The 10,068-nt window shown below is 37.3% G+C and overlaps 1 long non-coding RNA gene across 1 annotated transcript; it reads left to right on the forward strand.

Moving 5' to 3' along the window:
* Window positions 1-8,533: 8,533 nt before the first annotated feature.
* Window positions 8,534-9,456, forward strand: LOC309499338. The gene is made up of 3 exons (XR_014206208.1): window positions 8,534-8,715; window positions 8,824-9,147; window positions 9,323-9,456. It is a non-coding gene; the product is annotated as an uncharacterized lncRNA (long non-coding RNA).
* Window positions 9,457-10,068: the final 612 nt, after the last annotated feature.

A 10,068-nucleotide genomic window follows, 5' to 3' on the forward strand; every position in this document is an offset into this window, starting at 1 on the left:
CTCGGGAGATTTTTCAGCGTTTTAAGAGGACCAAATCTGAGGTGTGGTCATATTTTGGCTTTTACAAAAGTCCTGAGTGAAACTTAATCGAGGATGGTCACTACAATAGGGGGGAAACACTTAATCTGCCGAATCCTCTTGTGTGACCATCACCCACTTTTTATAGCGAACGCAGGCAAGTTAACTTACCAAAAACTACGTCTGGGAAATAATTGGGCACAAAATGTTGTTTCGAGTAGAAATATTTTCTCTCACTCACTTGAAATAAACGTGAAGCTTCCGCGAAGAAAAGTTCGCAGCAAGTGGCTTTGAGCCAAAGACGAACGAACAAGTTCAAACAAGACTATCATTGTACACTTATTACACCGATTATATTTATTTTTTACCCCACAATTACGGGGACATATTGAATTGAGATTACTGTTTTAAGTCTTACCTGTTTATAAATCCATTTTGTACAGCATACAAAACAATCGCCCAAGAACGGAGACGGCAAGTTGTATTTGAATGAAACGAGAGAGCGCGTGCGCGTCCGTTGCGAACTTGCGATACATGGATGTGCCAGAGCCCGTCTACGGAGAGCCTGTCCACTCCCTATTAAGCCCTATTGTACCGAATTTTGGTTGTAGTACCACCAGAGTTCCACTGGGGGCGCTCGCCATGAGTGCAAAATGAATGGGAGTCAATAGGGCTAGACGGCTAAATTTGTCTCTTTCACCCGATTGCCGTTGAGAAATCTCAGATGTGATTGTAGATTTTGCAAGTTCAACATGGGTTTTAGGTCGAAAGTTGAATGAACGAGTACTTATGTCGTTTTGATTTCTTACAGGTTGAGTTGTTGTTGCCCATAACACGCTAGCATTCTGCTAATGACGTCAGCATTCTGACGTCATTGACATTTTGAAAGACTTTTTTAAATCAAATAAGTGACTCTAAAAAATCTAACACCCAGCAATGTGTAATTTCTTTGCATCTCCTTTCGAATACAACATTCAAATTACTAGACAAAAAATTATATCCTGAGAAAAGTGGATTTTGAGGGGTATACCGCCATTGACCTCCATTCATTCTGCACTCGTCCTGTGAGCGCCCTCATATGGAATCAGAGTGGAACTGCAACCAGTTCAGAAGCCGGAAGTGTAGTGAGAGTGAAACTTCTCGCCATATTAGACATTCTCTGGATGTGCGCTGTGTTATAATGCGTTGCTATTGACGACAGTCATTATAAGGAAGGAGATGCCACAGAATATAATCTTGCTTAAAAAAGTGCATAAAGCTGCTTGTTTTATTTGTTGTTTGTTGATTTTCAAATATTAAACTGTTTTTACTGTGAGCATCAGTTCTTTTTGAACACTTTCATTTCGTTTTAACAAAACCGTGATAATATTGATAATCACGATAATTTTGGTCACTATAATCGTGATATGACATTTTCATACCGTCCCATCCGTAATATATATATAGGCTATATATATGTCACAGGTTGGCTGCGTCCGAAATCGCATACTCTCTTGAGTAGGTACCTGTACTCATTTTGAATTTGAGTAATTACTTCAGGGCTGCTAAAAAAGTATGTTCTATATAGTATCATATGCACACCAGAATCACGCTGGAAGTAGAAGATCATCCAGGGAATTTTACTCTTTTATCAGTACTGTGAATTTGGACATACTGCTTTTGTCACATTCTGTTTTTCGTCTACCACTATATAGTAGGGAAGTATGCGATTTCGGACGCAGCTTTTGTTTTGGTTTTTGATTCATGTTTCACGTCAGTCATGTGATTCCCTTACCCTCATGTGATCCTGCCATGTGATTCCCTAGTCTCTTGTCTCATGTTGTCATTGGTTAATTGTCTATCATGTTCTCAGGTGTGTCTTGAGTAGTCATTAGTCCTTGTGTGTATTTAAGCCCTCATGTTTGCCATGTGTCTTTGTCAAGTATTGTTACCTGTAACCACTGTTGGGAAGCACCATGTCCATGTCCATGTCCTGGAAGCCATGTTTGCCATGTAAAAGTCTTTGTGTAAAGTTTGATCTTGTTTTGCGTGTAATTAAACTACTCTTGGGTTCTGCAAACTTGCCTCCAGTGGACTGAATGTTACAGTATGACTCCAACCATTCAAATAGACACGTTTTTTGACCGGATGTTTTGTTTCATCTATATTTCGCATTATTAGGAGCTTTTCAGAAAAGCACAATGTTATAATTGTGGAAATTATTTGTATATGTATAAATTAACACATTTAAATTACCTTAACTTTTTTTCTGATCATGATGAGAGCGTTTTGATTATTATGCACATTGTTTGCTTGGTTTTAGTATAAAAATGTTCCAGAATTCAAGAGGAAAACCCTGAACTCCCTTACAGTAGCCCGTCTTATCTGTCACATGTTGTGGCACAGTTTGGTGACATTTTTTATTTTTATTTCTTTATTGTGATATATGATAATCTCATAAGGCTGCTATTAAGATGCATTGAAAGCAATGCATGTTGTCTCTACATTAGCGGCAGCTCCACTCGATGTGTAATACAGACAGAACAGAGTGCCTGGATGATACTGATAAAAAGGAACATAAAACATGTTTGAGTGGTTGGAGGCAGCGTTATTATCGTTAACTAAAACTATTAAAAACATTTATTTTAATTGAAACGGTAGCCTAACACTTTAGTTTAGGGTCCAATTCTCACTTTTAACTAGTTGCTTATTAACATGCATACTGTATTACTAAGATATTGGCTGTTTATTAGTACTTATGAAGCACATTTTAATACCTAATTCTGCATGACCATATTCTACATCCCTTAATCTGACCCAATACCTAAATTTAACTAACTATTAATAAACAGTCATTAGGGTTTATTGAGGCAAACGTCATAGTTAATAGTGAGAAATGGACCCTAAACTAAAGTGTGACCATTAAAATAAAGCAGAAAGAAAATATAAATATAAAAATAAATAAAAAATAAAAATAAAAACTTGAACTAGATTAACAATGTTGCATTTGCAATAAGTTGAAGCACTAAAATTATTAACTGGAAATAAATAACTCAAATGAACTGAGTGACAGGTTGCTGATAATTGTCCCACCTTTGCGCTCATGCACGTCGTCATAAATGAAGGGAAGAGGACTCATGAATTGAAAAATAAAATAATAATGTACAAGGATAAATCATATAATAAACACTGCAATATTCCATAAAAAAATAAGAATTGTCAATTTTAATTTCAATCCCCCCCCCCCCCCCCCCCCCCCCCCCACACACACACACACACACACATATATAATCTCTCATCTAGTCTGAAGTGGTCATTTAAATCACAAAATCAGAGAGGAAAAGCGTCCTTTGAATCCTGCAATTTCATCCCATTAGAGAGTCCTTTATTACTAGTTACTGCTATTAGTTATTAATAGTAACCTCAATTTCACACCATTAGTCAAATCCTCTTTAAAGATCATGATGATCACATGACTTTTTGCTGTCATCACACTCACACTCACATCACATTTATAGGATCTCAGTGAGATAAGAGAAGCAGAAGCTCATTCTGAGACCTGGACTGTGTTACTTTAAAGACATGTTAGATTGTGGCACACTTAAAAAAAAATATTTAGGCCTAAATGTGTGCATTTGAATTGCATAAACAGTTTCCATCCATATGGATTACACAGTTTTAACATACTGTAAATAAAGTTAATGTAATGCATATTTGTCACTCATACATGAATCAATCAGGTCAGATTTCTGCACTCAAAACAATCATGGCACAGTTTATTAACTATTATAATCATATGTTAAAGATGCATCTATTCAAATGGCTTGGAACAGTTATTCAGTTGAATTACAGTTATTCAGTTGAAAAGTATGAAGTATGGTTAAAATATGGCTAGCTGTGGAACAAGCAATATTCAATTATTAATGAGAATGAAAAAAAAAAGGATTTACTGATAAATATTTTTTACACTATTTGTTTCACAATGAACAATGATTTAAATAAAACCTAATAGATTCATACAGTTAAAAGTAAACTATGTTATGATTTTCTGAGTGTAATAACTATTTCATTTAAGCTTGTATGACTGACAAATATGCATCACATTAACTTTATGTGTAATCCAAGTGGGTGAACATTGTATATGCAAATCAAAAACGTACATTTTAGGCCTATAGTGTATTATTTTAAAATGTATATATTTTGTGTTTGCTTTGTTGTGTTTTGTGGAGGTAGTCACTGGTAGTCGTGAAATGGCACCCTGATATGATCCATCATGGTCTCTCTCTCTTTTAGATAAACATGACGGAGGCGCGTTATGAATGCAGTCCTTGCCAGAGTTCATCTACTGACCCACTAGTTCATCAAATCCTCCATATCCAGCGTTCATAAAATATGCCTTCCAAATCCAGGCTCCGGGCCTGACTCTCCCACCTCATAAATCACACACTGTATATTTTATGACCAGATCGGTCAGGATTGTAATAAAGACGAGTCAGTACAGATTTATGGTTCTTTGTAATTTAGACGGGAAGGTTGGGCGTCATTTCCACTGGTTTCGAGCGCTATGTCGACGAAATGCCACTTGCACTCAGCATTAGTGTGAGAATGACAGCAGTGTTTGTGTTTGGCGGTGTGTGTGTATACGTGCCTGTGAGAAACTAATCATTAATAGGCTGTAAATGAATCCTAATGGACCCTTTTGTACAATGCATGAAGGAATTAAAAATGGATGAAGAGATATTGCTTCATATAAAAGCTCATAACTTTGGCTCTTAAAATCCCACCGAGAACAACATAGCAGAAATTACATCAGCTAATGTTATTCTGAATTATGCTATAAAATCTGAAGGGATTGTGTGGTAAAACTATTGCCTGCTGGGATCACAATGTCCAGCCCTCTCAGTTAATGACATGTAAACATTTAATTAATCGACTAATTACTGAATTAATTGGGGCTGAAATGAATTATTGATTATGTTATTATATTAAATATGCTATTATTATTATTTCTTATGTTTATCCTTTTTAAAAATATGTTTACCTACTATTTATTAATATTAAATCCACAATCAAAGTTTATCAGGTTTGCATTTCAGCAAGTTTTCCTATTTTTATTTTTTTTATTTTTTTATTTTCCAGAAGCCTTCAATCAGCGATAATTTGCAATATGGTTTATTATGGTGAACTAAAATAAAAAATGAAATGCATGACCATTCAACATCTATTCCTGTTCACAAATATGAAAGCTGCCTATTTCTGTAGATCCGTCGGAAATATGATTTCAGCATCCGCTCATTACTCTAAAGACATGAAAACATGAAATTTGGAAGTAGAAAGACAGTGTTGGACTATTATGAGAGGGAAAACGGTGTGTTTCTTCACTGGAGGAGACATTACCTGGTCACACTTTATATTAGGTGTCTTTAACTACTGTGTACTTAAATACAAAAGTAAGCACAATGTACTTATTGTGTTCATATTATTTAGCAAAACACCTGTGCGTCTGTTCAGATGCGATACGGGTAAGGTTCGGCACAGGTTCGGCGGTATATGTGTAGGTTTAAAGCTGGGTAAATGAAGGTAAATAGTGTAATTAGAGATGTAATTACATCCAGGCTTTTTGTTTTGTTTAATATAAGTACAATGTAAAAACATGGATGTACACAATAGGTGCATTGTATCAAATGATTGCTTTTAATGTCAGTGTATAAAGACACCTAATAGGATCCATTATCTATGTATTCTGAGGATTAATAATGGATATATTACAGTAGTCTGCTCTTAACAGCATGTCTGCTGAAAGGATCCAGATAAAAAGGTCACATATAGGGAGTGTGTAGAAGAAACGTGACTTAGAAAATCCTATTGTGAGAAGGCAAAGTCCATGAAACAACACCTCGATCGCGCTGATATCAATCAAGACTTGTATTGAACCGCAATAGTTCATCCGTGCAGGGCTGGCAGGAATAAGAGAGCAGAAACAGCAGGGAACCCAAATCAAGCCGGAGCAATGATTGCACCTCTAATAAAGTGTATCTGAGCTCAGGGACGTGTCATGACGGGAATCAATGTGAAGTGTCTGGGGAGGGATCAATGGTCTTCGGCAGCTGATGAACTGTGATCAATAAGAGCGGGTCGCTGCGGTCGCTGGTTCTGGTTCACTCAGAGCGAATGCTGGTTAAGTCATCAGACATTTTGACAGAGATTGAATAGGACTATTATGAAGGTCATTGTGAGCTTCCACACCGTGCACTAGAATGAAGTAAAAGGGTCCTGATTGCATACCATCTGTTTTTGGCTTGATGGTTGTGTGGTGTTGACTTGAGAGCGGATAGTTGCTGATGTTGGCACCGTTTCTGAAAAGTCTTCATTAGGTCCCCCTTTTTTTTTCCCACATGGAATCGGAGAATTGGTGCCCTGGAACAATTTTAGTCATCCATTTGTGGGACAATCATGGAATATTGCTGTTTTGTTACGTTGACAAAATTGGTTTGAAACGCTGCAACAAATGCGTTTTCAAAAATCAAACAATTCTTAAATCAAGATGCATTTACTACAGTAGTAAAATGCCATGTTTCCTGAGAAATAAATCAAAATGAAGTGAGTTTTTGCTTAAAACAAGCTAAATTATCTTCCAATGGGGTAAGAAAAATAAATTAAGATGATTTGTCTTACCCCATGTTACAACCAATTGTTTTGTATTCTCTCGTTTCTTTCTCTCTTTTGTTTTGGAAGAGTTTGTGTCCAGGTACGGTGCTGATTGGCTCCTGCAGACTAATGACTGGCTCATCTTGATTGGTGCATTCGATTCCAGACACAGCTTAAAAGTCCTGGGCCCGTATTCATAAAGATTCTAAGAATCCTCTAAGAAAACTCTTAATTTAGCTTAAAAACTTTCACGTAGGAGTCTTAGCTTAAAAGCGATTCGGGAACGATCTGAGAGCAACTCTGAGTAAGGAAAAGCCAAAAACTTTCATCTTAGTAAGGAGGCGGGGTTGACCCCGTTGCTATGTTTGACACAATCTTTTGAAGACTGTGATTGGTTGGTTGTCCAAGAAGGAAAAAAAAAAGTGATTTTAAGTATAGGGTCTATTCTAAGCCTTCACTTTGAAATTACATGCGTAATTTTTTCCTATTTGACCGTTCTCACACACACACACACATTATATATGTGTATATAAATCCTTTTTTTTTTTTTTTACCATGCAGTTAATTTCCTAAAAGGGATTTGATTGAAAAGAGTGGAACAATTTTTATCATTCTAAGCCAATTACACTGATTTCTGGCATGTCTATTTAAGTGGTGGTTTGAATGTTGGTTTTAATGTATCAAACATGGAATTTTCCCAGTTGCCAAATATCGTAATGTAGTGATTACTTTCATTTCTGGCGCTATGGCATTTCTGTGCTGTGTCGGAGATGTTAGCGTGTCTCTAATAAGATGAGTCACAAACATGATCCCTGCACGATCTAATCTATAGCGTCTTATTAACTCACTGTTATTCATTGTCTGCAACACATTTCTTCTCCCTCTTCGTCTTTCTGCCATTTTCTCCTCTGCTAAAGAAACTCTTAAGCCTCTTAAAAGTCCTCGTCCGTGCTCCTAACAATTTTGACCTTAAGACCTCTTTTAAGGGTTAAGATGCTTTCTGAATTACTTTTTTCTTTACTAGGATTTTTTCTTTAATTTTAAGAGTAAACGCCCACATTTCTAAGAATTTTCTTAGAATTTTGTCACTAGGACCTACTCTTTGCATTAAGATTCTTTATGAATACGGGCCCAGGGCCCGTATGTATAAAGCCGCTCAGAGTAAATTTTTTGTCTTAAGTGTGTCAAAATTCTAAGAATGACGTCATTTTACTCTTATTCTTATTCTTAAGAATAAGTGTGATTCATAAAGGTTCCTAAGTGTTAAGACTAGGTCTCAGCTCCTAAATTATTTAAGAGAGCTGGAGAGGTCTCCTAACCAGTTAGGAGTAACAAGATGGCAGCAGAGAGGAGGAGGCCGCGCAGTTTCCAACAACGTAAGAATGTGTTGGAATTATATGATGACAGAGAGTTGATCAAACGATACAGGCTTGATCGTCAGGGTATTCTTTTTGTTACTGACCTAGTCAGAAATTCAATAACTTCTCCCACTGTAAGAAACAATGCTTTAACTGCAGAAATGAAAGTTGTAATGACTCTGCGTTTCTTGGCGACTGGAAAAATGCAGCAATGCACCAGTGATGACTTAGGGCCATCACAGTCCACAGTTAGCAGGGTCTTAAATACCACTGTTGCTGCTCTAACCACACCAGACATAGTAAGGCAGTTCATTGACTTCCCAACTGACCTTCAAACTATACGGCAAAAGCAAGCAGATTTTATGAGGATTGCAGGTTTCCCTGGAGTTGTTGGAACCATCGATGGCACCCATGTACGCATCATTGCTCCAACTGTAAATGAGGAGACATACATCAATCGAAAAGGATTCCACAGCATTAATGTTCAAGTTGTATTTGATGCCAATTACAAGATCCTTGATCTTGTGCCAAAATGGCCAGGGTCAACACATGATGCTCGGGTTCTTTCCCAGAGTGGCCTCACTGGGTTATTCGAACAAAATTATGTTCGCCCTGGATGTCATCTGCTGGGAGACTCGGGTTACCCTTTAAAACACTGGCTTCTCACCCCTTACAGAAGACCTCAAGGAGAACAGCAGCTCAATTATAACAGGTACTGTACTGGACTGAACTGTAGACAAGATACCAATTTTGTTCAATGAGTGCATTCTTCACTTATCTGACCTACAGTATGTTCTTTTATTGTTTTTGCGTCATGAAGAGCACACAAAGTAACAAGAGCCGTGGTGGAGAGAGGAATTGGACAGCTGAAAAGAAGATTCCATGTCCTTCATGGAGAGATTAGACATTCACCTGAGCGTGCTTGTCGCATTATTATGGCTTGTGGCATTTTGCACAATATTTGCAAAGCTCGTAACCTCCCATTGCTTGATGATGATGATGATGACGATGAAAATGACGATCATGGTGATGATGACAGTGATCATGATTATGATGAGAATGATGACAATACCACCGAACACACATTACAAAGCATTTCGGGGAGAGCATCATTCAGGGACTGCTTTGCTAACTCACATTTTGGGTAAGCAAACTTGTAGACAATAAGTAACAACGAACTAATTTTTCCTTACACAATTTTATTACACAAAGCATATGTACAATCATTGAGTATTCTTAATTCTTTTCAGTTTTAGTGAGTAATATTCATTTTGAATTTCCAGCAACTTAATTTGCAATTTGAGCTTTTTTCTTTTAAGGGACTCAATGTCGTCCTCAGTGGCTGTGCCCTGTGCAAATCCAGTGTCTTGTGAGGCAGAAGGCTCATCTGGAGGACACAGGGAGATGTCCTGAGATGATACAGGAGAAGATGCATCTGATGTACCGGCTCCAGAATTATCCACACTACATTCACATGCAGAAAATATTAAACAGTGCAAACATGTTTATTCAATTCAATGTGGTGATTGAAATACTATCAATTTATTAAAAAGGCACATTACATGCATACATTATTACATGCATAATTTTCTTCTTACCATCTTTGTAACTCCTTCAGTTTAAGAAGTGCAGGGTCTGGGGCATCTGGAATGCCACAAATAGAGGGATTGGCCGTTCCAAGTATCTCCTCTACTATTTCGCCAATCTCAGACAGAGGTTTACATGGAGGGCCCCCACCTGTTTGACAAGAACTCAGCTGCTGACCACATGGAGACAATCATTTAATATAAAATGGTTTAATAAGCTAAAATAAAATGTACCTGTGGTTCGCATGCTTTCTTTATATGCTGCAATTTCCTTGCGTGTTGTTGCCAACACATTGTACCACCTTTTCTCACAATCCTCTGCTGAACGTCTTGTCCGAGGAAATGCTGCATTTACTGTCAGTACAATCTGTTGCCATGCGTTTTTTTTTTCTTTGCTTGTTAAAGTCGGACTGAATTTTCCTCTTATCACATCCTTCCATTTAAGGACTGACTGCACTAGAAGAAGATTTTCTTCCTTG

Source organism: Leuciscus leuciscus (genome assembly GCF_965113295.1).
Source record: "Leuciscus leuciscus genome assembly, chromosome: 5".
Taxonomy (NCBI): domain Eukaryota; kingdom Metazoa; phylum Chordata; class Actinopteri; order Cypriniformes; family Leuciscidae; genus Leuciscus; species Leuciscus leuciscus.